The following is a 22,010-nucleotide window of genomic DNA, read 5'->3' on the forward strand; positions in this document are numbered from 1 at the left end:
AAGGTGTGGGCCAAACGCAAGTTTAGGGTTCTACCCACAATCCATTGCATATGCAATGGATTGTGGCTATTCATGGCTTTTATGTTACCTGTATAGTTAAAGGCCACGACTAGGTGGCCTGTTTACCTGCTGCCAAAGGTACTGGGGCTGGCAAGGGCAAAGCTGCCTGGTAGGCGTAGGGCAAGAGCTGTTTAGCAGTGGTGCCCAGGCATACCTTGATAGCCTGCAGCAAGCCTGCTACAACCTGATCAAGGGCGGACAACCATATTCTCTGGGGTTGTTCATTCGAAAGGTATACAGCCTGTGGGAGGTTACTGTACCAACGCCAGCCCAGGCCCAGCGCATGCAGTTTATTCTTCAGCAAACTGTTGAATTGTTCTGTCATTCCAGCTGCCTGTGGATGATAGGGGACACGTAACTACTACCACATGTCATTTGTGTGGGCCCAGGCTTGCACTTCCTGTCCTGTAAAATGAATGCCTCTGTCACCCGTGATTAATAAGGGCTGGCCATGAGCAGCCACAAGGTGTTCCAGCACAGTCACAATATGGTGTTGATCAGCAGCTGCCACTGACCATGCAAACCTAGGCCGGTGGCCATGTCTATACCCATGAATACATGGTGGTATCCCTGGTCTGTGGGCAAAAGTCCTATGTAGTCTACTTGCCTGGAGTGGCTAAGCCTCATAGTGTACTACCCCTGGGGTACTCTTTACCCATCATCTATCTGGCTGCTGCTCAGTACACCAGGGGCATTGTGATACGACAACTTGTGCTTGTGGCCAGGTCAACAATAGCCTCCATCACTTCGCTACCTGTTCCATTGTATAGGCCCCTACATATCCCAGTTTTCGGTGGAGCCAGAGGCTAATATCTGCCAGAACTGATAGTACACAGGTGTAGTGGATTCATGCCAGTGCATCTGCTGCATCACTGGCCAGGGCCTGTAATGGCCAATGACCAGGGACATGGTATAGGGTAGCCTCCTGTTGAGGCCCCACTTCCAGAGGTCTTTCCATAGCCCCTGGCCCTGTAGGGGCAGTGGCCTATCATTTATTCCTGGGCAGCCCAGCAGGGCACCCACAGAGTTAGACCTTGATATATGGCCCAACTATTAGTGTATACATGTGCTGGGCCTATTTCATTGATGAGAACCAACCACGCGGCACAGAACTCAGCTCATTGGCTGGACTGCCAGCAAGAGTCTCATACCAAAAGGTTTCTGTGGATGGCTGCAATGCCATGGCAGCCCATGTAGGGGATGGGAGCCTGACCCTCTTCATAGGAACTTGGTATATCTTCTGTATCAGTGGGCTCCACCAGGAGCTCTGCTTGAAACTACACTGGTCTAAATAGGGAGTGTAGCTTTCAGGGGGCTTGCAGAGAACCGCACCCTTCCAAGTCCGACCCCCATTTAGTCAGTGTAGGGGTCTGTGCAATCTCCATACAGGGAGTCTTCATATAGGACCATAGGCACCCTTCCATTGGGGATGTGGACTGCACAGTTACGAGATTAGGACCAGTGATGGCCTCACTGGCCAGAAGGGCCGTGTATATGGCAGCCAGTTGCTTCTCAATCAAGGAGTACCAAACTTCCCTGCCTTTTCACAATTGGGACCAGACACCTATCAGTACCTTCCAGAAACCATGCTTCTGCCAGAAGTCCCACCCAAATTCTGCTTCATCCACTTGGACCATGAGCAGAAAAGGGAGGGCCAGCTCTATTACTCATAGAGTTTGGGCTTGCACTACAGCCGGTTTTGTAGCCTTAAAGGCCTCTTCTGTCTCAGGGGTCCAATCTCATGGGACACCTCATCACACTAGACAGTGCAGGGGTCGCATCAAGGAGCTCAAATGGGGGATTAACACTCTCCAAAATCCTAGCAGTCCCAAATAGGTTTGGAGTTGCTTCACAGTTTCAGGTCAGGCGTATGCCTGTATCTTATCAATCACTGCCTCTGGCATTGTATCATCTTAACCACCAAAAACTCCCAAGAATTTGACAGAGACCCCAGGTCCTTGGACCTCGTCTTCCTTAACAGCCCAACCCCAGTTGATGAGAGCTTCTCAGGGGCCGATTGTCACTGCTTCTAGTTCTGTAAGAGAATCGGAGGTTAACTGCCGGAGCCAGCCGGCTAGAGTCGAACAGCACCTGAAAGGGGGGGGGGGGGCGGGTGAAAAAAGAAGACAGGAAAGCGCTTCGGGAGGGCATACAGTCACTGCTGCAGCCCCGTCTTTATTTAGCCCAGCCTTTATATAGGTTTTTGGCTACAATAACAAAGCACAACCTATATCAGTCGAATGCTGACATTTACACAAGATCATAAAACATCCAACTCCCAGGGTACAAACATCCCTGCTTTCAAGGCTGTAAAAACATTCCATTACCTTAAAAAAGTTTCTTCATGGGGAGAATCTCCTCACCAGGGTCAGTAATGTTTAACTTAACGTCCTGCTTCCTAGAATCATTGATAACACAGTCTCAGCAGCTGCTTTATGGCTCCAAGCCATGTGAGCAACTGCTTTATGTCTCCAAGCTACGCGACACCTTCAGTGCCTTGTAATGGCTCCCGACAGTTAACGTTATGTCATCAATATAATGATACAGGTGTACCGTGGGGCGATCGTTTTCACGTGGCCAAATCGAGCCACGAGACCATGACACAGGGTAGTGCCGGGGAAAGATGAGGAATGTCCATTGCATCCTTCTCAGGTGAAGGTGAACTATTCTTGGCTTTCTGGGGCTATATCAATAGAGAAGAAGGCATTCGTTAAACCTGCCGCATAATGGTATCGTCCAAGTTCATGTGACAAATGGTCCATAAGGTCTGTGACTCTCGGCATGGCAGCATGTAGGGGTGGTGTAGAACCTTATTCAACTCCCGACAGTCAACCGGCACGTGCCAGGAGCGATCAGGCTTCCGCGCTGGCCACACAGGGCAGTTGTATGGGCTATGCGTGGGACGAATGACACCAGCTTCTTCCAGCTTCAGAATGGTGTGACCTATTTCCTCATGGCTGCCAGGCAAGAGATGTTGTTTTGTGTTCACTACCCGGGTAGCCTGGGGCAGCACAAATGGGGCATGGTATGGATGTCCCCGAATAATAGTCCTCACCACTCGGATGCAAAGGTGGAATTCACCAATAGTGGTATTCACAGTCAGATCTTGTAAGACATCGGTCCCCAAAATGTACTCCGATATGGGGGATACATACACCTGGTACGTCCGAGGAGGCAATCTCCTGCTACCCAGTGTCACGCGGACCTGCCTCACGCAAATGGTTCGATCCCAATAGCCTTCTGTGGTTGCACTGGGTCCAGAAAACTTGTCCAGACTCCCGTAGAGCAGAGTGCTGTCAGCACCCACGTCCACGAGGGCTTAGTACCCTTTGTACATTGTGGGGGGACCAATGTATAGTCAGTTCCACATGCGGGCTCTGGTCAGCCGGCTCCCCCGCCAACCCGGTGCCCCGGCCAAATCCCTAATCAGGGAGAAAATCAGCCGGCAGTACCTCACTGGTTGCGGCCTTCCCGGGAATAGGGGTGAAGTGTTGGTTGGGGCGCAACTGATTCCACGATGCCAGAAGCACTTCATTAGGTTGCTGCTCAATCTTTTCTGGGGCTACCCCTGCCATGAGGAGATTAAACCACATCTGTTTGCAGCTCACCTTCGTGGAAGGACAAGTTAGGGGTTCTTCCATTCCCCCCTTTTTGGCCATGCCTTTGTCCACGCACTGGCCAGTTTGGGGGTGTGGGTGGCAGTACAGCACGCACTTGGGTGGTACGTTCCTTACATTTCACTTCCACATTCCCCAATCTAGCCATGGCGGACATCACCTTGTGGATTCGTCTATCCACGTAAGGGGCCAACAGTGCCGCCATGGTACCAAAAGTACCGGCGGGGCCAGAGGTTAAAATCAGGTCCTTCATATGGGTTGTAAATACCTCTTCATCAGGACTATTATACTGGGCGTGAAACATCATTTGCCATATGCCCATTTCCCGAATTATCTGGACTGGGTCTAAATACGTGGTCCATTTGCTCACAGTCTCTGGCAGCTCCTCAGCGTCGGCCCACACTGTCCGTGCAACAAACGTGAGCCAATTGATCAGGCCGTGCCGTTCGGACGGTATTACTATTCTGGAGGCCAGCTGAATCATCTCATCCGGAGATAATTCAGTTCCTTGGGCCCCATCATCCCACACCTGAAGCGGCCGCTCCAGAAGTCTCCCGAGCTTTAGGTGGTACCTGCTTCCTCAGGTCCCGGAGTTCCGCTGAGGTGCATTGGATCATGGTGGTATGCTGTTTAGCCTGGGGTGGGGGTGGGGGGTCCCCGCCAGCTTGTCCTCCCAGGGCCAAAGGCTGTTTGTTCCACATCAACCTGCTGTCGTATCGCTGGCTGCACCTGCCTAGGTATCAGCAGCGGGCTCCCAGACAACAGCAGCGACCCGTCAGGGCCCCGCGGCATACGTTCCGCGACTCCGGCCCTTATTCCAGTACTTATTTCTTCTTGGCATTGCAGTTGCTGCACCTGCTGGGCCTGGTCCTGAACATGCAGGCTTGCCTGCCGAAGCACCGCCAGGAACCTCCAGGCCACCAGACCAGCTGCCTGCCGGTGAGCGGTGGGGACTTTCAGTTCCATTATCTCCAGGGCTTTTTAGACATCCTCACGTGGCGTCCAGGTATAGCCAAATATGCGGCCACGGCATGCCACAGGATGCCACAGCGAGGTGGAAGACCACACATCGTCCACGCGGACACTGCCCAGAGTGCGAGGAGTTCTCAGCTCGACCTGTGTGTAAGCGCCGAGCCGATTGCGGAGGGAAGATTTTGGCAGTGAGACGCCCAGTTGCAGAAGGCGCAAAGGATGAAACTGCGAGGTTTCATCGCGGAGATGACACGGGCTCGCTCACATAAATAAAAAGATGACAGCACAGCAAAGAACCTGGTCCGTGACGCACTGCAGCGGGTCCAAGGAAGCCTGAGAGCCCAGAGGACGTACGACAAACTTGGCTGACTTTGGACGAAACAAGACCAGGGGAGAGCGCGAACGCAGTCCCCCACTACCACAAATTATGCAGTCGAGTTTCCCACATTTGGGGAAATCGCAGGGGTCAGCACATCCGGAGTGCAATGGATAAGCCTCGCCCTGGGAAAACCACCTTCGTGATCATGGTATCTCCCCTGCCAGGTAAGTATGAGTTGCTCCGCTCGCCTCCACCCCGACCCTCGCGCTCGCCTCGCTCTTCACGCACGGTCACTTCCCTCGCGCGGACCCCGCGCCCTCGCTGCTTCGAGGCCCCTCGCCCGAACCTGGCCCGTCCGGAAAACACCCCCGAGAGCGTTTGCCTTCTCGGGCCGCGGGTCGCGGGCCGCCGAGGCGCCGGCGGACCGGGACCGGCAGCCTCTGCGCGCCTGCTCATCTACATACGACACGCCCTTGTGACGTCCCCGGCTCTGAGGCGCAGGACCGACGCAGGTGCGCGCGCGTGGGCGAGTCTGGGACCCGCGCGTGGACGTGGGAGCGGGGGAGAGGGGTGGAACCCGAGAGGACGCGACTTCGTGGGACCCGGCTCCCAACGTCAAGCGTGGTTCAAGTCTCAGGGTTGGTCTCACCTTTTCAACGAAAGAAAAGTTCAGCCCATTTTTGTCCGCGCCTCCTCTATCTCATGTTCAAGTAATCGAAACTCAGGAAAGGTCTTTTTGCCAGTTGATAGTAAGTGCTAAGCCGCTTCTTAAGAAATAGTGCTTATATGTATCCCTGGAGTCGAGTCAAAGTGACGGTGTGCTTAGGAAGGAATATGTAGTATACTAACCTGGTAGCACTGGAAGGAAAGCCCAGGATCCTAAGTTTTAAAGAATGAAAACCAGGATAAAGCGCTGAGCGGTCCACTGCAACCGCAGCCAGGCGGGGGTCTCCCGGGAGCCCAGTGGTCAGGTGCACCTCTCGTACTGTCCCAGCACGCTCACAGGGTGGCCCCACAAAGTGCCCTCTGGTCCTTTCTGCCCTGGACTCTTGTCAAAGATAAATACAACAGGCAGTGGTGAAAGTGGTGAAACATTTTATTCGGTAACTATTGAAAGTAAGGGAACAGCTGAGTTCCGTTCCCATTTGTGCAGAGGTGATTTGGGCGTTTTAAAGGGAGAATGAGAGGATGGATGGCGGCTCTGTTGAATCCGAGAAGTGGAAAATGTCAAAGGGTCGGTTGGTCAGCATAAAGGCTGTCAGTCAGCTGGTAATGACTGGAGTTAGGATGCTATCCTCCTGGAGACTGGGAGACAGAGGCTCTGTCCTTCCCAATTACATTTCAAAGGAATGGCTCTCAGTCCTTGAGAGACACTTTGGAGATGACATTGAGAATTCGTCCATTCAAAAACTGTTTATGGAGTGCATTCCATGGCCGGACACTGTTCAGGAATTTGGGAACAAAAAGACCTCTCGGTGCTCGCATTTTAGAGAAGGGGAAGTGGGGTGGGAGAAAATTGACAATTGACTCGATGGGTTAGTTAATTACTATGTATAGATGTTAATTAGTATGTTAGATTAAAAACAACAACAACAACAACAACAACAACGAAAAAACAAAACACAAAAACGGAGGAGGGGGAGAAGATCCGGAGCTGCAGTAGGGGCAGGTGGTGTGTTAAAACTGGGTGGTCCGAGGAGGGCACATTGAGAAGGTGCCATGTGAGCAAAGACCTGAAGGAGGGGAGGTAGTTGGTCAGAGGATGTCAAGCGGGGAAGCGCTTACTAGCACAAAGATCAGCAGGAGTAAAAACCCAGGTAGGACTGTGTTAGGAGAACATCGTGGAGGCCCTGTGTCCGGAGCAAAATTAAGGAGTTGTTCAAAAGTAAGAGAGGTGATTGGTTGAGGGTAAGATCATGAGGGTCTTGTAGACCATCGTAAGGCTTCAAATCTGAGCGAGCCAGATTATTTCGGGGAGAGGAATGTCTTGGGTCCACCTCCCCCCCCCCCGCCCCCCCGCCTCTGCCCCTCAAAATACTACTCTGGATGCAGGGGTGGCAAGGGCCACAGCAGGGCGACGAACGAGGAAACTTGCATGATCTGGGCAAGAAGATGTTGGCTTCGAATGGTGGCAGAATATGCCACACCCAAATCCATTTTGTTATAAGGATAATTTTGAACTAAAGGCACTTAAAACCCAACAGGTTCGCAGCCGCTTACCCGGTTCCGGTTCCGGTGGGTCCTCCTCCTTTACCCCGGGAGTCCTAACCACCCCATCCCTCGAAGCCGTTTCGCCAACGCACGCTCCCACCCCCGCCCCCCGCCCCCCGCCCCCACACACACCCCTTACCCACTGTCTGGCCACCGACCGCTGTTGCGTGCGCGTGCGGGGAGGGGAAATGAGGCAACAGGTGAGAGCCTGGGCCCAGGCATACTGAAAATCACAGTCGCGGGGCCGCGCCACCGCGGAGCCCCCGGGAGCAGCCACGCGCTGGAGATTTGCTCGGCCCGCCCGGAAGAGTGAGGTGGCAGCGTGTGCCCGGCTCACTTCAAAGGGGCTCGCTTGCAACACAGGTCATGTTGGATGGACCTCGGGCGCTAGCGTCTCGGTTATCCCAAGAAAAAGGAATGACCCAGCCAGGACAGTGTGTGCCTTTCGAGAGCTCAGCGGGTAGAGTGGAGGACTGTAGAAAGGACATCCTTAGGTTGCTGGTTCGATTCCCAGTCGAAGGACGTGCCTTAGGCTTTTGTGCCCTCAGAAAGGGCACCGACGCCTGGCACCCAGCCCCACTTTAGGCCGCTGGCCTCTGAGTTTTGACCAGATGGTTAACTCGAGCGCTGGGACCTTAAGGTTAAATTGTCACGTCTTGAAGAGGAGGATGCTGAGGCCCAACCAGAGAACACCCAGGAGGGAAGGGGCTGGGCTTTCACCAAGAGGGAGACAGCTGCAACTTGGGGACAAAGGCGAGGGTTGGTGGTGGGGGGTGAGGGGTGCGGGTGGGGAAGGGGTGGGGGTGGGGCGGGGAGGAGAGGCATGAGAGAAGGCGGCAAGGGAGTGGGCCTTGCTCTATTCCTTCCTATGGGAAGGAAACTCCAGAGAGTAGATACACATGGTTGGACCGCATCCCAGAGAGGACCGAACAATGAAACTGCGGTGGGATTGTGGCTCTGAAGCCTCGGGGGTCCGGCTGCCTCTCTCCCCTGTCTCCTAAAGCTCACAAGCTCTTTTTGGTTCTGGTTCTGCCTCACAAACTGGAGACTGCGTTTCCCAACACGTCTTCCTCTCCTGGAGAGCTGCTTCCGGTCTCCCTCCTGCAGTATCAGCCTTCTCTGCTGTTGAACTGCTAAGACTGGCTGAGCCGGAGGTTGTGGAGTCTCCACTGGTCCCGGAGGCCGTGCCTTTGCAGCCTGACAGGTGACCTGCAGGAAGATTCTATTGCTCTGCAGCTACATACAGAGAGCTGCCCAGGGATGCCACCACCTGCGAATGCCACCACCCGCGAAGACCAGCTGACAAGGGACCAAAGACAGAATCTTAGATCTTCATTAGATATGGCCTCTGAGGGATGTGGGGGTGTGGAATCCTTGGGAACCTAGCTTTGGTGCTTAGAGGGAATGGGGTGAGGTGAGGGCGGCAGTGGGCTTTGGTGACCAGCACAAGCGATAGTGAGACCGGGATGGCAGACTCTTCCTGTTTGGGGTGTCACCGAGAGAGTCCCAGGGGGCCTCCGAAGCACTGACCCTCATCTTCGAGGGACCGGAGGTGCCTGCCGCCCAGTCAGGGGGTGGCGACACACTCAGTCGAGGGAAGGCCACTTCGGGGTGGCTTGCTGTTCTTCTGTGGGACTTACGCTGTGTGAGTGAACAGTCTTGGGGGGTGGGCACACGCCAGCTGGGATCTGAGACGTTTGTAAAATACACGGAGCTGGGGCAAGGAGTCCAACCGGGACACCCGTGTTTTCCACCCCTCCCCCTCGGGCTCCAGTGCCGCTCCGTGAAGCCACAGAACCGTGACCGATTTTAGGAAGCAGTCACCTCTGCCAAAGGAATCTGGGTGGGTGGGCAGAGGAGGGGAGCCAAGCCCCCAGACTGGCCACCGCGGCTTGGTATCTATCTGCCTCGTGAGGCCTTGGATGTGGTCGCCCCGCCTAGCCCAATATCCTTTCTCTATCACTTCCCAGCAAGCTGCAGTGCGCCAAAAGTGGGCCAAAAGTGGGAAGCACATCAGCACCCCAGGGAAGCCAGGTTCTCAGGTGGGGAAAACAGGACCTGAGCCTGGAATATGAGGTGTACTAAAAAGTAAAGAAATGTATAGTGACTCACGGGGGCATGTCCAGCACACATGAGCCACTTTGATAGGGTTCCCAAAGGCCAATTCAAGATAATGATAATAATGGATTATTATCCCTTGAATGAAATAGGTACAGGGCCTAAACATAACGACACACCAGTATCAATGACTCGATCTTGGTCTGTAAATGTCATTCTTCAATGAAAGTAACCACGGCTGCTCCTTGGAGAAGCGACTAGCCTCACTTCTTGGTTGTCATTTTCCTGGGGGGGGGGGGGAGGGAGGGGGTGGGGGGGCTTATGTACATGTGAAAACCTGTATAATGTTCTCTGGTTAATCTGTTTTATGTTCTTTTAATTCTCAGGCCTTGTCGGAGACCCTAAAAGGGTAAAATAAAGTTTTGACTCTCATACAGCTTGAACCAGGGTGAAGCAATGAATGAATATAAGGGGCAGGTATGTGAAAAAGAATAAGGCCCTTACCCTTGACCTGCCTTTTTCTGATGTCTGTACAATGGTCAGATTCTCCTAAAGGGAAAAGGGGCTGAAGGAGGCTAAATTGGAGGCTGATGGTGTGGCCTGGAACAGGGATTCCCAAGCTCCCGGCCATGGAGCGGTACGGATCTGTGGCCTGTTGGGAACCCGGCTGCCCAGCAGGAAGTGAGCAAGCGAAGCTTCATCTGTATTTGCAGCCGCTCCCCAGCGCTGCTAGCATCACTGCCTCAGCTCCACCTCAGGTCATCAGGCATTAGATTCTCATAGAAGCACCGGTCCCTGGTGCCAAAAAGGTTGGGGACTGCTGGCCTAGAGGATCCTCTCCTTCGGGTCAGGAACTGTTTTTGTTTTGCTATAACTATCACCTATAGGCTCAAGCAAATGGTGTTCAGAGACACTACTGATGAAGCTGAACAGCGAGTGTTTCCAATCCTGCGATTTCTCTGTAGGAAGGACACAGTATTGTTCATCTGATCTGGACTCAGAGATGGGACCTGGGAGGGAACCTGCTGGGAGACTTTTGTTGAAGCCTGAGCTGAAGAAATTAATCCAGTAAGTATATTAAATACCTGTTATAGTCATGCGCTATTCCAGCAAGGACGGATGGAGCGCTTCACAAAACAGTAAAGAACCTCTGACCTCATGTAATTTACATTCCAGTGGGTAAAATTAGACCAGTGAAATACATAGTGTGTTAGATGAGTGCTTCTCAAACTTGTAATGTGCACAGACTAAACCGGGACTCTGATTCAGTAGCTCTTGCAAAACTGCTAAGATTCTGAATTCCAGCATATTCTGGTGTCCGCTGACTTGAAGTCGCTGGTAAAGAACCACAGGAAGTAGCAAAGTGCCAAAGGCCTGGGGTGGGGGAGAACTCAGCCACAAAGAGGTGTGGGCAGGACCACAGCTTTGAAGGCAAAAGAAAAAAAAAAAAAAAAATGACCGAAGTACCCGGGCTACTGAAGTCGGATTCCCAGTATCCCGACGTGGCACGCTCAGTAAGGTTGCCAACGTCCTCTCAAGTTAAAAGGAGAGGCGTAAAGGAAGCTGGAGATCTACTCGAGCCACCGGCGTTGCCAATAACAAAAAGGAGAACAGAACCCTTCCGGCGCCAGCTCGCAACGATCTGACTTTTGCACGCCGAGAAAATCAGGGGAGAGCGCGAACGCAGTCCCCCACTACCACAAATTATGCAGTCGAGTTTCCCACATTTGGGGAAATCGCAGGGGTCAGCACATCCGGAGTGCAATGGATAAGCCTCGCCCTGGGAAAACCACCTTCGTGATCATGGTATCTCCCCTGCCAGGTAAGTATGAGTTGCTCCGCTCGCCTCCACCCCGACCCTCGCGCTCGCCTCGCTCTTCACGCACGGTCACTTTCCTCGCGCGGACCCCGCGCCCTCGCTCCTTCGAGGCCCCTCGCCCGAACCCGGCCCGTCGGGAAAACACCCCCGGGAGCGTTTGCCTTCTCGGGCCGCGGGCCGCCGAGGCGCCGGCGGACCGGGACCGGCAGCCTCTGCGCGCCTGCTCATCTACATACGACACGCCCTTGTCGTGACGTCCCTGGCGTTCTCTCTTTTCTTCAAGCGAGTAGAAAAGACCCGAGAGAGATCCAGCTCTGACTATTCTAAAGCGAACATTCGTTTGTAAAGTTAGATCGAGGGGCTCGATTTTCTCAACGTCTTTTCCTAATCTTTTCTATGCTGGGAAATCACAGTTTGGGCTACTCATCACTTAGGAGGATTTCTAGTTCGTTTACTTTTTCTTTGGCTGCCTTTGTGGCCTGAAGCAGGTTAGGGCATGTTCGTTTGCGTGAATATATGTAGTATGCTACCCGTTTTCTAGGAAAAGTATGAAAATAGAAAAAAAAAAATCAACCGCGATGGCTTTTGAACACAGTACATTATCTATAAGCATCTTCAAGTCCATGGACTAGAACTGCAAACAACTACTGAAATATCCCATCGTAAGTTTGTTTTTAATAGTTCTGTGGTTGTAACAATTCTCTAATAATGCTGTGTGTATTGTAGGATTGAGCTAATGAGTAAATGGATGTTGGGAATCGAGGTTCTCACTGTTGGATAAGAAGATAAAAAAATATGGAACGGGGGAGGTCAAGGAGGAACCGTGTGGTTTTAAGTTAGAAACTGAAATTGACATCGATACGGGCTCATTATTTTTAATAGTTGTAAGTAGGTACGGGACATATATTTATCTCCTAGCTGTATCCACTGAAGGGGCCTAGAAGCGAAGACACCCCGTAGCCAGGAGCGTACCTAGTGCCCTGCTCTTCCTTTTTAATGCCATTCCCCACTGAAAAGAACGAGGACTCTCTGGAGAAATAGATGATTCTCAACAGTCAGGGAAGGTGACTTCTTCCCTGGATAAGCCTGGAACATCTTGTGCCATAAAATGAGGAAATGCTCCAAAAATTCTATGAACGTCTCAAAGGAGTTAACTTGAAGGGGCTTTTATAGATCGAATATGAGAACATTGGAACATCAAAATAAATAAAAATGGTTATGGAGTATAAACAACTGAATAATAATCATGAGTTCATATTGATCGTCCTTGAGGGAAGAAAGGAAGATGTTTCCTTACGCTTGAACGCCAACTAATAGATGTAAAAAATGACGGAATTTGAAAATCGACATTTGACGATCACAAAGCAGGCGTCATCACCAGATGCGAAAAACTATTGTGTTAAAGTTTGATGAGGAATAGGATATTTACATATCTTCAAATTATCTCCACACGAAGTAATAATTGCAAAGGGCAAATCTGGTGAACACCTCTATTGGCAGATGGGTGGGGTACTGGCCCCGTGTGCACCGATTTGTTTCTGTAGTGCCCTCCCATATTGACCCTGGATTTGGCTATGTGACTTGTTTTTGCTAATAACATCAGTAAACATGATGCCAATAGAAGATTGAAAAGCATTTTTTCACTGGGACTTGATCACACTTGCTGTCCTGAGACCACCATGAGTAAAAGCCCGAGTTAGCCTATTGGAGACTAACCTACAGGAGGTTAATCTATTAGAACCTATTTGAAAAAGCCTGGATTAGCTCGTCGAAGGTAAGTCATGTCAGTTGAGGTCCCTTAGACTGGCTCCAACTGGACTGCAGCTGTATGAGTGATCCCACTTGAGACCGACCTGAAAAACTGCCCAGCTGAGCCCAGCCAGAATTGCTGCTCCAAAGATTGTGAGCAAATAAAATAGTTGTTATTTTAAATCACTACGTTTTGGGGCAGTTTGTTTATTCGGCAATGGATAACAGCTACACCACCTTAACCAAGTAATCAATATTAACACCACCAATAATTGAACACATACTTCATGTGCCTTTGAATGTGACACTCAGAGGAGGACACGGTATCACGGTGGTAGGACTGTCATAAATAAGTACGGGCATACCTTTTTTTTTTTTAACGCCTACAGCACCTGGTCTTCCTAGGTGGTCTCCCAGCCAAGTAAGTACTAACCAGGCCCGACCCTGCTTAGCTTCCGAGATCAGAGGAGATCGGGCATGTTCTTCAGGCTGGCATGGCCACAGACATACCTTCTTTTAGCGTACTTCAATTTATCGCACCTCACGGATGTCGCATTTTTTCTTTTTTACCAAATGGAAGGCAAGGCTATCCGCTAGCAAAAAAATTACAGCTTGCTCTTTTAATGATATTCACTTTATTATGGTGGCCTGGGACCAAAACTGCAATATCTCTGAGGTACGCCTGTGCCACCAACTTGGTGGCTTAAAACGACAGTTTTAACAATTTACGTAAATGATGTATTTAAACAATTTATTATTTAAGCAATTTATTTAAACAATTCTCTCCCAGTTCTGGAAGCTAGAAGTCCCAAATCAAGGTGTTAGAAGGGCCACACTTCCTTTAAGACTCTAGGTAGAATCTTTCCTTGCCCCTTCCTGGCTTCTAGTGGTGACAGTCAATCCTTGGCTTGCAGTTATATCACTCCAGTTTCTGCTTCTGTCATCACGTGGCATTCTCCTCAACTCTGTACTTTACACGGCATTTGCCTCTTATAAGGCTATCAGCCATATTGAATTAGGGCCCACTCTGGTAACCTCACCTTAACTTAATTGTATCTGCAAAGATCGTATTTCCAAATACATGCACATTCATAGGTACCAGAGGTTAGGATGTCAATGTATTTTTTGGAGGAACACAAGTCGACCCCTAACAGTCACAAAATCACTTATGTAGTCTTTGTTTCAGAAACGCATGCCTGAATGTGATTATGTGGAATCACTGGACAACCCCCAAATTGAAGGATATTCTACAAAATAACTAGCCCGTAGTCTTCAAAAATACTTACATAATGAAATTCAAAGGATGACTTGGGAACTATTTCAGATTAAAGTAGATTAAAGAGACACAACTGAATGCAACACGTGGTTTTGAATTTTTCCTTTGCTATAAAGAATGTTACTGGGACGATCGATGGAAATCGAATAATGTCTGTAGAGTAAATATTATTAACATTGTAGCAATGTTAATTTCTTGATTTTGATCATTATACTGGGTTTGGGTAAGAGAATCCTTTGTTTTTAGGACATGCTAGGAAAGGAAACTTCTTGAAACAACCAATAATCAAAAGGGATGCTGCAATACGTTACTTCGGATCTTTCTGCAGCTTGAACCTCAGGGAAGCCTAATCTCTAGTGTCTGTCTCTTGTGCTTTGCTGCAGAGCACTGACCACTCACTAACACACCATATTCCAATCATTTTGCTCACACCTGAGAAGGATGCACCTTTAACCTCCACTTGATCTCAATCAGGAGTACTCATGTATGGAAGAGAAAAAGACAAACCGGGGAGCTTGAAAGAGGCAACCTAATCCCCCAGGACGGAAATGTGACATTTCTGTTCATTTGATTTTCAGAGTCCATGCAACACCCGCTCCAAGCCCACACAGCTACCGCTTGAACTGACTGACGCCTTGCCCTGATATTCTCTGTTCAAATTTTCCTTTTACTGTTGCAAGATTAGGTTTCTACATACGTTGAAATATCATGAATGAGGATTAAAACAATTTCATGTGAAACAGGTGATGAAACTCTAACATTTTTAAAAATTAGTTTCAAGTATACAGTACATTGGTTAGACAGTACTTAACATGTAATCAACATCGTTGCGTGTCATTTTCGCGGAAATGACGGTGAGACCAACCCCAAGCCCCGAACCCTGGGGGGCTCTAACTGCTGGCCTCGGTTCCGGTGAGATCGCGTGCTCTCAGGTTCCCATCCGCAGGTGCCAGACTGGTCGCTGAGCGCTCCCCTGGACCCGCCAGGTCCGCGAGACAGGGGCGGGTCAGAACCGGAAGCGAGACGCTGGAGACGTCACAAGGGCGTGTCGTATGTAGATGAGCAGGCGCGCAGAGGCTGCCGGTCCCGGTCCGCCGGCGCCTCGGCGGCCCGCGGCCCGAGAAGGCAAACGCTCCCGGGGGTGTTTTCCCGACGGGCCGGGTTCGGGCGAGGGGCCTCGAAGCAGCGAGGGCGCGGGGTCCGCGCGAGGGAAGTGACCGTGCGTGAAGAGCGAGGCGAGCGCGAGGGTCGGGGTGGAGGCGAGCGGAGCAACTCATACTTACCTGGCAGGGGAGATACCATGATCACGAAGGTGGTTTTCCCAGGGCGAGGCTTATCCATTGCACTCCGGATGTGCTGACCCCTGCGATTTCCCCAAATGTGGGAAACTCGACTGCATAATTTGTGGTAGTGGGGGACTGCGTTCGCGCTCTCCCCTGATTTTGCTCGTGTTAACAGTAGAGTTGGTTGTTTACGTCTAAGTACGTAGTGCATTTTCGAGCTCTTCAGGTTTGATTTTTCTAATCGGATTTCTTCCGAAAGCCACGAATTCGTCTTTGCTTACCATCTTACGTTAGGCCTTCACTTTTTTTTATTTTTTCACTTGCATGATGGTGGCGAAACCGGAAGGAAGAGCCCCGGCTAGTGAGTTAACCCAGGCTGGGAATGAGATGAGGTGAGAGTTGAGTCTTGTTTGTTATTCTTTAACGTAGAGTTCTCCCTTAGGTTTTTGTGGTGATGGGCCTGGGTGGAGGCGTGACGTTTCGCTCCACCCGGAGACATCGTAATGTGAGATTTAAATGCAATTTCACCCTTTGGTTTTAAGGCTTTGAGTCGCTCTTATTTTCCTGCAGAACTTTCCCTTTTAAACCAACCACCCTTGACTCTTCCATTTCACTCAATTTTCTGCAGTGCCTACTTCGAAAGGATCACGTTGAGCTCAACTCCTATAGTTTTACTTAAAACTTTAATATTGTATAAGCCTTTCCAAACTAGGTACCACCAGTCTTTTCCTCGCTGATCTACGGGCCTGCTGACCCACTTCTGCAGTTTCGCCTGTCCTCCACTCCCATTCCAGTAAACCCTTCATCTCTCAGTCCCAGGCCGTTCCCAAGGCCTCGCCCGCTCCCGTTCCTCTTTCAGCGTTAACCGTCACTAGAGGGAAACCCTGGATGGTTCGCGCAGGGCTTTTTCTCTGCAGATAGGCATCTTCCTGTTGCACCTTTGGGTTTGTTCCCCGGGCACGAGATGACAGATGTATGTTTATTGAATGCTACAATTCAATACCAGTGAATGGAGTGCTGGCTATTTTTATTAGGGACAAGCAGCGAGCTAGGCAATAATAAAATGTTTCCATTGTTCTGGAGGTGCAAAGTAGAATCTTTCCTCTGTATGTCCATGAGGGAGTTAACATACATGTTTCATCTAGTTCGTATGATTTGTTAGAAGACCCCTGCAGTGTGGCAGTCAACTCATACCAAGCAACACTCCTCCCTTGCCGCTTCCAGTCTACCCACACCTCAACAAGCGCTCAAAAAATGTAAGGGGAAACAAAAAACAAAAAACAAAAAACACCTCAATGAAAATGAAAGGGGCCAAAGGATGTACCATCCTCCCTACCCCCTTTCCCCCAAAAAAGGCCACTTTGGTACAAACAGATCAGCTGATGGATATGTGGAGCACCGTATAGCTTTCTGCCCTGCACTTTGTTCGCTCTTAACATTTACACAGCATCTTCACGTTTCCAAAGCACTGTACCAACATTTATTAATCCTCACAACATCCCTGTGAGGTAGGTCAGTATGTCCTTTATAGTAGAGAAACTGAGGCAGAGAGAGGTTAAGTGAACCTGCCTGAGGCCACAAGGGTCCGCATCGAATCCAGAAGCTAGGGTTTCATCCCACGTTCACCCGCTGGTGAGCATCACATGGGTGACACGAAGGACAAAACACACGGGTCTCTCAGCCGACAGAAAAAATCAACAGTTCAAATGGCATCAGGGAACATCAGTTAGAGAAACATTAACCAGCACAACAGTGAGGCAAGAGAACGTGCTGCAGAGGAAGGCTGGAATTATCGTGACTAGCCATGGGACCTAGAACAGGCACTTTCAGAACGTTTTGGGAAGATGGACAAACTAGGAACCCATCTGAGGATAATCGCCCCCAAATGCATGTGGTTTCCAAATTCTAGAACTTAGAAACAGACATTGGAAAAATCCAACCACTCGACCTAATTTTAAACTAGCTATGACACAATGTTCATTCACATTAGAAAGGCCGATATTTATAACTACTGACAGTATCCTTTTTGTACCCTTATTCCAAATATTGCAATTTTCCCCCATCAAGTGCTGTTCCCTTTAGCTGACCTCCTCCTCTCCACGCTGGCATAACTACCAAGTAGCTCAATGACATATGTCACATGGTTAATTGGCCGAGCTAGGGATAGAATCCAGGAAATCGTTAACAGACCATATTCTCAGCTCCTGTATTTTAGAAGCAGCTGTCTCTAACCTGCCTCTGCTGGATTCCACCTTCCATGAAGTATGAAAAGCACAGAGAAGCAGTTCATTCTTTTGTAAAGGGATAGGCGAATTTGGTTCAATATGCCGCCTTAAAGGAAATAAGAAAAACTAAGACCTGCTCTGTAAAGCATTACACAGGAGTAGATTATAGCAACTCCAGATTTTAAAGTGATACAATGATCAGAGTTAAAAACCATCACTGTTATCACTGTTTATTTGACAATAGTTGGTTTCGTCTACAAGTTTAAGGCAAACATACTAATGCATTTGCTTTTCTTCCGAAATCATACTTAGAAAGATTACATGAAGTCTGTCCCAAAACTTCTAAGAAATATTAAAAATAAATCTGATTAAGTTTTTTTTTTGTTTTTTAAACCAGGCTACATGAATGAACTAAGGTGGTACACAATTTTTTTGTTGTTGTTTAATAAACAAAACTGGAAAAAAAAAAAAAAGGTAATGGCAATCTTTATCTCGTTTGAAGAATACATTTTGAAAGAGTTAAACTTCAGAAATTACTTAAAGGTAAATAAGGTTGGCAGCCATAAGGAATACTATTCATAAAATAAACACAATTGTAGAGGCTACTTAAAAAAAAGAAAAAGACTGAAATTTGGGCTTTCGAAGAGGAAGCGCGCCCGGTGAGTGACGACTGCCCCGGGGAGCAGCATGCAGGTGCCGGAGCGCAGCGTCTACCACAGACCGGCAGCACCTGTGGACGGCACCACTTCATGTTTCTCAGAAAAAAGGACAGAAGATGCACTTTGTCAGCTGTTTCTTTTGTTTACAGCGAGCAGTAAATGCCTAACATCATTAAGAGAACAAAAATAAAATCTGAAGGAAGGCAGCCCTTTTTTAACCGGAAGGTGGAGTGTGGCTTATGTGTCTCCATTTAACACTGCCAGGCAGTTCTGCAGCAACTGTAGGTTACCCTGAAAAGGAAGGGAGAATAAATTATGAGGTTCAAATAGTTTGGAAGAGTCTTACTGAAAATAAATAGTATCAGAAATCACATAACTTTAAATTTATTAAGATATGAGAATTTTGGAAACAGCCATTATATACAAATAAAGGTTTAAAGACATGAAATTACATGTTTCGTGTACAAGTTTCCGCATACTAGATTTTTCAGCAAATTTCCATCTAAACAAATATCCGTTTTGAATTATCTGGCATGTTCTAATGAGGGATAAAATATGCCCTTTGTGTCCAAGTTAAACTACTGTACGTTTTCTCACTACAAGATAGGTTGTTATCAGTTTCCTTTAGCCATTAAATTATACATTAGCATAGATTTACAGCAGTTTTTATAAAAATAGTAAGATTACATATAAAAGTATTCTATAAAATTTATATCCAAGTACCCATCTGTAAAACATGTGAACTGGCATCCGAATTTAGAGACTGTAAAGACAAATTTAAGTATATTTAGGTTACATTAATAGATAAGTGGGGGTTAAAGAAAACCTCTTCTTCCTTAGAGTACAAAGTGAACTACAATGTATAAAGAATGACGGATTTAGAAAATGACCACTGGCAACCATTGCAATTGATTCCGGCAAAAATCATAGAGTCTAAAAACAGTACACGGCTAAAATGCCAATACTACAGCCATTAGCTTTGTGCAGCTACCCATGTTTCAAATGTTTGATGACCACATGAGGCTAGTGGCTACATAGTGGACAGTGATTATAGAATATTTCCATCGCGCAAAATTCTATTGGACAGTGCTGGTTGAGTGATGAAATATTTATGTATTCCCTGCAGAATAGTTCTTAATTCCAAAGTGTAAAACAGTAACTTTACCACTGAGAAACTTGTAGACATCACTTTAACCAAACGATCAAAGTTAACATGTGTCTGCTGAGATGATGCAGTGAGACCTGAACATCACTTCTGTGGTATTTCTGCCCAACGTGCATAACCTAAACCCAATAATTAGACAAACTCAAATTGAGGGACATTCTGTAGGCCTGTGCTTTTCAGTATCCAAAGTAATGTAATACAAAGACTCAGAAACTTTTCCAGATTAAAGAAGTTTAAAAAGACATGTGCATTGAATGCAACACATTATCTTGAATTTCCTTTTCACATAACATAAGGACATTATTGAGACAACTGGTAGAATGTGAATAAAGGCCCGTGGATGAGATAAGCACTGTGCCAGTACTTATTTCCTGATCTTTATTATTGTAACAAAGACTTAAGAAAATTACTTGGTTTTAGGAAATTCACATTTGAAGTGTTTAAGAGTGAACAAGTGTTAAATGTGCAACTTACTCAAATGGTTGAAGACAAAAACAGGTGTGTACAGGGGTGTGTGTGTATGTGTATAAAGGTGAGGGAGGAAGAGAGGGAGAGGGAGAAGGACAAAGCAAATGTGACAATATGTACATTTAGGGAATCTGGGTGAAGAGTATACAGAAATTCTTTTCTTACAACTTTCTGAAAGTCTGACATTAAGTAAACACAAACATTAAAAAAATTTAGGTGTTTAGGTTAATGTCAATTTTTTGCCAATGACAGAACAGTGACAAATGACTTTGAGCCTGTCTATAGCCGTAAAATTATCTTCTTAAAGGTACATTCCTCAAATGGGACTGCTCAAAAAGATGCCTCTCTTGCGCTCTGACACACTGCCAAACTGCCCTCCAAAAGGGAATGCACCTAACCCGCAACCTACACCAACAGGGTATATAAAGACTTCACACCCTCATAGTCGGCATCATCATATTTTTTTTTATTGTCCTTATTATATATTTGATACTTCATTAAGAGAATCCGAGGCTATCTGCAGGCACACACAAGTGACCTAACTAGTTTTCTGTTGTAACCAGACTTCAAGTATGTCGCAACACATATTCCCATTATAATAAATAAAATCCAAAGCAGTTTCAAATTGTCTTGCTGTAAATTTAACTTATCTAGTCTTTTTGGAATAACTCATGTGGATTCTGGGACCAAAATGGGAATCTGCTCAGATTTAAAAAATCATTAAGAAATCTTAGACAACAGACCAGGGTTTCCAAGCCCTGGCAACCTTGAACATTTGGGGCTGAATTCCTATCTTGTGGGGGTTGTCCTGTGCCTCGCAGGATGTTTAGCAGCACCCCACTACGTGACAACCACAAATGTCTCCCAGCAGGCAAAATCACTAATTTTAAACTAGCTATGACATAACGTTCATTCACATTAGAAAGATCGATATTTATAACGTATCTCCTAAGTTAAAACGATTGGCGTGAACGAAAGCTGAATTTTCCTGCAGCCACGAGCGTTAGCCAATAAAAAACAAAACACAGCCCTTTCGGTACCATTTCGGAACGATCTGATTTTGCAAACCAAGAAAATCAGGGGAGAGCGCGAACGCAGTCCCCCACTACCACAAATTATGCAGTCGAGTTTCCCACATTTGGGGAAATCGCAGGGGTCAGCACATCCGGAGTGCAATGGATAAGCCTCGCCCTGGGAAAACCACCTTCGTGATCATGGTATCTCCCCTGCCAGGTAAGTATGAGTTGCTCTACTCGCCTCCACCCCGACCCTCGCGCTCGCCTCGCTCTTCACGCACGGTCACTTCCCTCGCGCGGACCCCGCGCCCTCGCTGCTTCGAGGCCCCTCGCCCGAACCTGGCTCGTCGGGAAAACACCCCCGGGAGCGTTTGCCTTCTCGGGCCGCGGGGCCGCCGAGGCGCCGGCGGACCGGGACCGGCAGCCTCTGCGCGCCTGCTCATCTACATACGACACGCCCTTGTCGTGACATCCCTGGCGTTTTCTCTTTTCTTCAAGCGAGTAGAAAAGACCCGAGAGAGATCCAGCTCTGACTATTCTAAAGCGAACATTCGTTTGTAAAGTTAGATCGAGGGGCTCGATTTTCTCAAGGTCTTTTTCTAATCTTTTTTCTCATGTTTCCGCCTCTGACCTTCTGGTGTCTCGTATGCGGGGTAGGCGCAGGTGAGCCCACGGTCTAGAGGGGAACCGCCGAGGACGCGATGTCGCAGAACCCGGCGTCCCGCAGTTAGGGTCCTAGTGAGGGGATGATTCAGGGCTCATTGTTTGTTTTATTTGCCTTCAGGAAATAGGAAGCTTCAGCCTATTTTGTTTTCTCCAGCCCTACGAGAGCCATACTCATTGGACACCATTATTATAAGGACTTCCGACAACCCCCCTTAAACTTTTAATTTAAGATTTACCCAACCAATTTAGCAGGGATCGTTTTTTTGCATGTCTGTTGAGCAAGCCTGTCTCATACTACTTCACTTGAACTGGTTCAATGAACACAGTTAAACTTAGTAAAACCCAAAGTGGGGGAGTCAAGATTTTAACCTTGAAGAAAAAATATCAAGGCAAAATATGAACTTTATCCACTGCAAATTTTGCAGTCGTAGATTTAAGTATATAATA

General features: G+C 48.2%; 1 long non-coding RNA gene, 4 other non-coding genes and 2 pseudogenes across 5 annotated transcripts; 1 reads left to right on the forward strand and 6 right to left on the reverse strand.

Annotated features, from left to right (window-relative positions):
• Positions 1-2,192: 2,192 nt before the first annotated feature.
• LOC107514434 lies at positions 2,193-5,214 on the reverse strand (annotated as a pseudogene).
• Positions 5,037-5,200, reverse strand: LOC118601016. The gene has a single exon (XR_004950138.1). It is a non-coding gene; the product is annotated as a U1 spliceosomal RNA (small nuclear RNA).
• A 5,689-nt stretch (positions 5,215-10,903) lies between the features above and the next one.
• Positions 10,904-11,067, reverse strand: LOC118601017. Its single transcript, XR_004950139.1, has one exon. It is a non-coding gene; the product is annotated as a U1 spliceosomal RNA (small nuclear RNA).
• Positions 11,068-13,185: 2,118 nt separating this feature from the next.
• Positions 13,186-13,311, reverse strand: LOC118600691 (annotated as a pseudogene).
• Positions 13,312-15,356: 2,045 nt separating this feature from the next.
• On the forward strand, positions 15,357-15,520 carry LOC118601018. The gene has a single exon (XR_004950140.1). It is a non-coding gene; the product is annotated as a U1 spliceosomal RNA (small nuclear RNA).
• A 1,295-nt stretch (positions 15,521-16,815) lies between these two features.
• On the reverse strand, positions 16,816-21,309 carry LOC107512786. Its single transcript, XR_001597390.2, has 2 exons — positions 21,237-21,309; positions 16,816-18,539 (listed from the first exon to the last, which is right to left on the reverse strand). It is a non-coding gene; the product is annotated as an uncharacterized LOC107512786 (long non-coding RNA).
• LOC118601019 lies at positions 20,959-21,122 on the reverse strand. The gene has a single exon (XR_004950141.1). It is a non-coding gene; the product is annotated as a U1 spliceosomal RNA (small nuclear RNA).
• Positions 21,310-22,010: the final 701 nt, after the last annotated feature.

The sequence above is a fragment of the Rousettus aegyptiacus genome, unplaced genomic scaffold, assembly GCF_014176215.1.
Source record: "Rousettus aegyptiacus isolate mRouAeg1 unplaced genomic scaffold, mRouAeg1.p scaffold_m13_p_3, whole genome shotgun sequence".
In the NCBI taxonomy this organism is placed as follows: domain Eukaryota; kingdom Metazoa; phylum Chordata; class Mammalia; order Chiroptera; family Pteropodidae; genus Rousettus; species Rousettus aegyptiacus.